Consider the following 7255-nt stretch of genomic DNA (forward strand, 5'->3'; position numbering starts at 1 on the left):
TCCTCTTCTTTTCTGTTCTCTTTTTTTTCACATGAGCAGGAACAAGGATAAGGATATTCTTGTTGAAGCTAATCCTGAACCTAAAAGGACTTTAAATAGGAAGCTAAGAGAAGCTAAAGCACAACTCTCTGGAGAGGACCTGACAGAAATTTTCGAAAAAGAAGAAGACATGGCAACCAAAAATAACAACAATGCCAACAATGCAAGGAAGATGCTTGGTGACTATGCCGCACCAACTTCCAATTTTTATGGAAGAATCATCTCAATTCCTACCATTGGAGTAAACAACTTTGAGTTTGAGCCTCAATTAGTTTCTCTAATGTAGCAGAACTGCAAGTTTCATGGACTTACATCAGAAGAACCTCATCAGTTCTTATCTAAATTCTTGTAGATCTGTGATACTGTTAAGACCAATGGGGTTGATCCCGAGGTCTATAGACTTATGCTTTTTCGCTTTGCTGTGAGAGACAGAGCTAGGACATGGTTGGACTCACAACCTAGAGAAAGCCTAAACTCTTGGGATAAGCTGGTCGATGCTTTCTTGACCAAATTCTTTCCACCTCAAAAGATGAGTAAGCTCAGAGTGGATGTCCAAACCTTCAGACAGAAGGAAGGTGAATCCTTCTATGAAGCTTGGGAAAAATACAAGCAATTAACCAAAAGGTGTCCTTCTGACATGTTTCCAGAATGGAGCATCATATGTATATTCTATGATGGTCTGTCTGAGTTATCCAAGATGTTATTGGACCACTCTGTTGGTGGATCTCTTCATTTGAAAATGCCTACAGAAGCCCAGGAACTCATTGAAATGGTTGCAAATAACCAGTTTATGTACACTTCTGAGAGAAATCCTGTGAAAAATGGGGTGAATCAGAAGAAAGGAGTTCTTAAGATTGATACTCTGAATGCCATATTGGCTCAGAACAAAATATTGACTCAGTAAGTCAACATAATTTCTCAGAATCTGACTGGATTGCAAGATGCATCCGACAGTGCTAAAGACGACTCCTCCGAAGGAGAAGCTTTTGACCCTGAGAATCCTGCAATGAAAGAGGTGAATTACACGGGAAAATCCTATGGAAACACTTATAATCCATCATGGAAAATCATCCAAATTTCACATGGAAGGATCAACAGAAGCCTCAACAAGGCTTCAGTAACAATAATGGTAGGAGAAACTGGTTTGGCAATAGCAAGCCTTTCCCTTTATCTTCTCAGCAGCAGACAGAGAATTCTGAGAAGAGCCTCTCTAACTTAGCAAACATAGTCTCTGATCTATCTAAGACCACCCTCAGTTTCATGACTGAGGCACAGTCCTCCATAAGAAATTTGGAGGCACAAATGGGTCAGCTGAGTAAAAGACTTACTGAAACTCCTCCTAGTTCTATCCCAAGCAATACAGAAGAGAATCCAAAAAGAGAGTGCAAGGCCATTAATACAACCAAAATGGCCGAACCTATAGAAGAGGAGGAGGACATGATTCCCAGTAAGGAAGACCTCATGGGACATCCACTAGACTACAAGGATTCCCCTATTGAGGAACCAAAAGAATCTGAGGCTCATCTAGAGACCATAAAGATTCCACTGAACTTTCTATTACCATTCATGAGCTCTGATGAGTATTCTTTCTCTGAAGAAGATGAAGTTACTAGTGAAGAGCAAATTGCTCAGTATTTAGGAGCAATCATGAAGCTGAATGCCAAGTTATTTGGTAATGAGACTTGGGAGGATGAACCTCCATTGCTCATTAATGAACTAAACGCCTTGGTTCAGCTGAAGATACCTCAAAAGAAACCGGATCCCGAAAGGTTCTTAATACCTTGCACCATTGGCACCATGACCTTTGAGAAGGCTCTGTGTGACCTGGGGTCAAGTGTAAACCTCATGCCACTTTCTGTAATGGAGAAAATATGGATCTTTGAGGTATAAGCTGTAAGAATCTCACTGGAGATGGCAGACAAATCAAAGAAACAGGCTTATGGACTTGTAGAGGATGTCTTGGTAAAGGTTGAAGACCTTTACATCCCTGCTGATTTCATAATCCTAGACACTGGGAAGGATGAGGATGAATCCATCATCCTTGGAAGACCCTTCCTAGCCACAACAAAAGCTGTGATTGATGTAGACAGAGGAGAGTTAGTCCTTCAAGTGAATCAGGACTACCTTGTGTTTAAGGCTCAAGGATCTTCCTCTGTAAACATGGAGAAGAAGCATGAAAAGCTTCATCCAATTCTCTCCAGGCAGAGTCAAGCAAAGCTCCCACATTCAAACTCTAAGTTTGGTGTTGGGAGGCCACAATCATGCTTTGAGCATCTGTGAAGCTCTGTAAGAGCTTCCTGTCAAGATATTGACATTAAAGAAGTGCTTATTGGGAGGCAACCCAATTTATTTATCTATATTAATTACTCTTTCATTTTATTTTCCATTGTTATATATTTTCTTTAGGATGATGATCATGTGGAGTCACAAAAACAACTGCAAAAAATTAAAGCAAAATCAAAAACAGCATCAAAAATAGCACACCTTGGAGGAGGAGCATACTGGCGTTTAAACACCAGTAAGAATACCAAAATGGGTGTTTAAATGCCCAGCCTGGCACCATTCTGGGCGTTAAATGCCAGCACTGGCAGGCAAACTAGCGTTTAAACGCCAGTAAAGGTAGAAAAATGGTCGTTTAAATGCCCAACCTGGCACCATTCTGGACGTTTAAATGCCAGCACTGGAAGGCAGACTGGCGTTTAAACGCCAAAAAGGGCAGCAGACTAGCATTTAAACGCCAGAAAAGGGCATCAGCCCAGTGTTTAAACGCCAGGAATGGCACATAGAGGGCGTTTAACGCCAGCAAGGTGCAGGGATGCAAAATCCTTGATACCTCAAGATCTGTTGACCCCACAAGATCCCCACCTACCTCAACTCACTTTTTTTTTTCTTCACACATTCCAATAACACCTTTCCCCAAATACCCTTCACCAATCACCTCTATCTCTCTTCCCCATCACCTCTTCACCACTCACATTGACCCATTATTCCCCAAAAACCCCACCTACCTCAACATTCAAATTCACAACCTTTCCCTCCCAAACCCAACCCCTAATACACGAACCCTACCCCTCTCTCCATTCCTATATAAACCCCTCATCCCTCCTTCATTTTTACAAATCATAAACACTTTTTCCCCCCTTGGCCAAACCACTAACACCCCTCCATCTCCTCTATTTTCTTCTTCTTCTCCTCCCTTCTACCTTCTTTTGCTCGAGGGCGAGCGAACCTTTTAAGTTTGGTGTGGTAAAAGCATTGCTTTTTATTTTTCCATAACCATTTATAGCATCTAAGGCTGGAGAAACCTCTAGAAAGAGGAAAAGGAAGGCAATTGCTTCCACCTCTGAGTCATAGGAGATGGAGAGGTTCATCTCAAAAGCCCATCAAGACCACTTCTATGAAGTTGTGGTCAAGAAAAAGGTGATCCCCGAGGTCTCCTTCAAGCTCAAAAGGAGTGAATATTCGGAGATCCGACATGAGATTAGGAGAAGATGATGGGAAGCTCTCACCAATCCCATTCAACAAGTCAAAATCTTAATGGTTGAAGAGTTCTATGCTAATGCATGGATCACTAGAAACTATGATCAAAGTATGAACCCGAACCTAAATAATTGGCTCACAATGGTTTGGGGGAAATACTTAGATTTCAGTCCAGAAAATGTGAGATTGGCGTTCAACTTGCCAATTATGCAAGAAGATCTTCATCCTTTCACAAGAAGGGTCAACTTTGATCAAAGGTTGGACCAAGTCTTCATGGATATCTGTGTGGAAGGAGCCCAATGGAAGAGAGACTCTAAAGGCAAGCTAGTTCAACTAAGAAGGCTTGACCTCAAACCAATGGCTAGAGGATGGTTAGAGTTCATCCAACGCTCTATTATTCCTACTAACAACCGGTCCGAAGTAACTGTGGATCGGGCTATCATGATTCATAGTATCATGATTGGAGAGGAAGTGAAAGTTCGTGAGATCATACCTCTAGAACTATACAAGGTTGCTGACAAACCTTTCACTTTGGCAAGGTTAGCCTTTCCTCATCTCATTTGTCACCTACGCAGTTTAGCTGGAATTGTCATAGAGGAAGACACCCTCATTGAAGAGGACAAGCCCATCACCAAAAAGAAGATAGAGCAAATAAGAGAGCCTACTCATGGACCTCAAGGGATGCATTTTCCTCCATACAACTATTGGGAGCAACTCAACACCTCCTTAGGAGATTTGAGTTCCAACATGGAGCAACTAAGGATGGAGCACCAAGATCATTCCATCATCCTCCATGAAATTAGAGAAGACCAAAGAGCCAATAGGGAAGAACAACAAAGGCAAGGAAGAGATATTGAGGAGCTCAAGCACTCCATAGGATCTTCAAGAAGGAGAACTAGCCGACATCACTAAGGTGGACCCGTTCTTTAATTTCCTTGTTATTTGTTTTTCTGTTTTTTTTTTTACTTTTATGCTTTATATTTGACTATGTTTTAGCTTCATTACATGATCATTAGTGTCTAGTGTCTGTCTTAAAGCTATGAATAATTACATGAATCCTTCACCTTTCATAAATGAAAAATGTTCCTAATTACAAAAGAATAAGAAGTACATGAATTTCAAATTTTATCTTGAAATTAGTTTAATTATTTTGATGTGGTAGCAATATTTTTTGTTTTCTGAATGAATCCTTGAATAGTGCATATTTTTTATAGTGAAGTTTATGAATGTTAAATTTATTGGCTCTTGAAAGAATGATGAAAAAAAGAGAAATGTTATTGATAATCTGAAAAATCATAAAATTGATTCTTGAAGCAAGAAAAAGCAGTGAAAAACACAAGCTTGCGAAAAAAATAGGTGAAAAAATAAATAAATAAAGAAAAAGAAGAAGCAAGCAGAAAAAGCAAATAGCCCTTAAAACCAAAAGGCAAGGGTAAAAAGGATCCAAGGATTTGAGCATTAATGGATAGGAGGGCCCAAAGAAATAAAAATCCTGGCCTAAGCGGGTAAACCAAGCTGTCCCTAACCATGTGCTTGTGGCATGAAGGTCCAAGTGAAAAGCTTGAGACTGTGTGGTTAAAGTTGTGATCCAAAGCAAAAAGAGTGTGCTCAAAAACTCTGGACACCTCTAACTGGGAACTTTAGCAGAGCTGAGTCACAATCTGAAAAGGTTCACCTAGTTATGTATCTGTGGCATTTATGTATCCGGGGGTAATACTGGAAAACAAGATGCTTAAGGTCATGGCCAAGACTCATAAAGTAGCTGTGTTCAAGAATCAACATACTGAACTAGGAGAATCAATAACACTATCTAAATTCTGAGTTCCTAATAGATATCAATCATTTTGATCTTCAAAGGATAAAGTGAGATGCCAAAACTGTTCAGAAGCAAAAAGCTATTAGCCCCGCTCATCTAATTTGAACTAAGCTTCATTGATACTTTGGGATTTATAGTATATTCTCTTCTTTTTATCCTATTTTTTTTTCAGTTTCTTGGGGACAAGCAACAATTTAAGTTTGGTGTTATGATGAGCGGATAATTTATACGCTTCTTGGCATTATTTTTACACAATTTTTAATAGGTTTTAGTTACCTTTTAGTATATTTTTATTAGTTTTTAAAAAAAATCATATTTCTGGACTTTATTATGAGTTTGTGTGTTTTTCTGTGATTTCAGGTATTTTCTGGCTGAAATTGAGGGACCTGAGCAAAAATTTGATTCAGAGGCTGAGAAAGGACTGAAGATGCTGTTGGATTCTGACCTCCCTGCACTCGAAGTGAATGTTCTAGAGCTACAGAAGCCCAATTGGCGCGCTCTCAAATTCTTTGGAAAGTAGACATCTTGGGCGTTCCAGAAATGTATAATAGTCCATACTTTTTCCGAGATTTGACGGCCCAAACTGGTGTCCAAACGCCCACCAAAGACCCTTTTCTAGTGTAAAACGCCAGAACTGGCACCAAAGCTGGAGTTGAACGCCCAAACTGGCACCAAAACTGGCGTTTAAACTCCAAGAAGAGCCTATGCACGTGATAGCTTTAATGCTCAGCCCAAACACACAACAAGTGGGTCCCGCAAGTGGATTTCTGCTCTACCTACACTTAGTTACTCATTTTTTGTAAACCTAGTTTGCTAGTTTAGTATAAATAGCACTTTTTACTATTATATTCACATATTTAGATCATTTTTGAGACTATCTTTGGATCACTTTTGATCTCTTGATCACGTTTTGGGGGCTGGCCATTCGGCCATGCCTGGACCTTCATCACTTATGTATTTTCAATAGTGGATTTTCTACACCTCATAGATTAAGGTGTGGAGCTCTGCTGTTCCTCATGAATTAATGCAAAGTACTCTTTTTTTCCTATTCAATTCACACTTATTCTTGTTCTAAGATATTCACTCGTACTTCAACCTGATGGATGTGATGATCTGTGACACTCATCATCATCCTCCCTTTTGAACGTGTGCCTGACAACCACCTCCGTTCTATCTGCAAGAGCTTGAGTGTGTATCTCTTGGCCTCCTGGTTCACGATGCATGGTTGCCTCTCCTGACAACAGAGCTTTCCATTCTGTGAGATCAGTGTCTTCGTGCTATAAGCTAGAATCATTTGACAATATTCTTGTGATCTGAAAAGTCTAAACCTTGTCTGTGGTATTCCGAGTAGGATCTGGGATGGGATGACTGTGACGAGCTTCAAACTCGTGACTGTTGGGCGCAGTGACAGTGTGTAAAAGGATCGATGGATCTTATTCCGACACGATCGAGAATCGACATCTGATTAGCCATGCGGGAAACCGTAGCGGACATGTTTTCACTGAGAGGACGGATGGTAGCCGTTGACAATGGTGATCCACCAACATACAGCTTGCCATGGAAGGGAGTACGCATGATTGGATAAGGACAATAGGAAAGCAGAGGCTCAGAGGGAATAAAGCATCTCCATACGCTTATCTAAAATTCCCACCAATGAATTGCATAAATATCTCTATCCTATTTTATGTTTTATTTCTCTTTTAATTATCAAAACATCATAACCATTTGAATCTGCCTAACTGAGATTTACAAGATGACCATAGCTTGCTTCAAGCTGACAATCTCCGTGGGATCGACCCTTACTTACGTAAAATATTACTTGGATGACCCAGTGCACTTGCCGGTTAGTTGTATCGGAGTTGTGTATCACAATTCCGTGCATGAAGAAACTCCACCGTTGAAAATACATAAGTGATAAAG

The 7255-nt window shown here is 40.2% G+C and overlaps 1 non-coding gene across 1 annotated transcript; it reads right to left on the minus strand.

Annotated features, from left to right (window-relative positions):
- Nucleotides 1-574: 574 nt before the first annotated feature.
- LOC130972565 (small nucleolar RNA R71) lies at nucleotides 575-678 on the minus strand. Its single transcript, XR_009083727.1, has one exon. It is a non-coding gene; the product is annotated as a small nucleolar RNA R71 (small nucleolar RNA).
- Between the last annotated feature and the right edge of the window lie 6577 nt (nucleotides 679-7255).

This window comes from Arachis stenosperma, chromosome 3 (genome assembly GCF_014773155.1).
Source record: "Arachis stenosperma cultivar V10309 chromosome 3, arast.V10309.gnm1.PFL2, whole genome shotgun sequence".
NCBI classification, from domain to species: domain Eukaryota; kingdom Viridiplantae; phylum Streptophyta; class Magnoliopsida; order Fabales; family Fabaceae; genus Arachis; species Arachis stenosperma.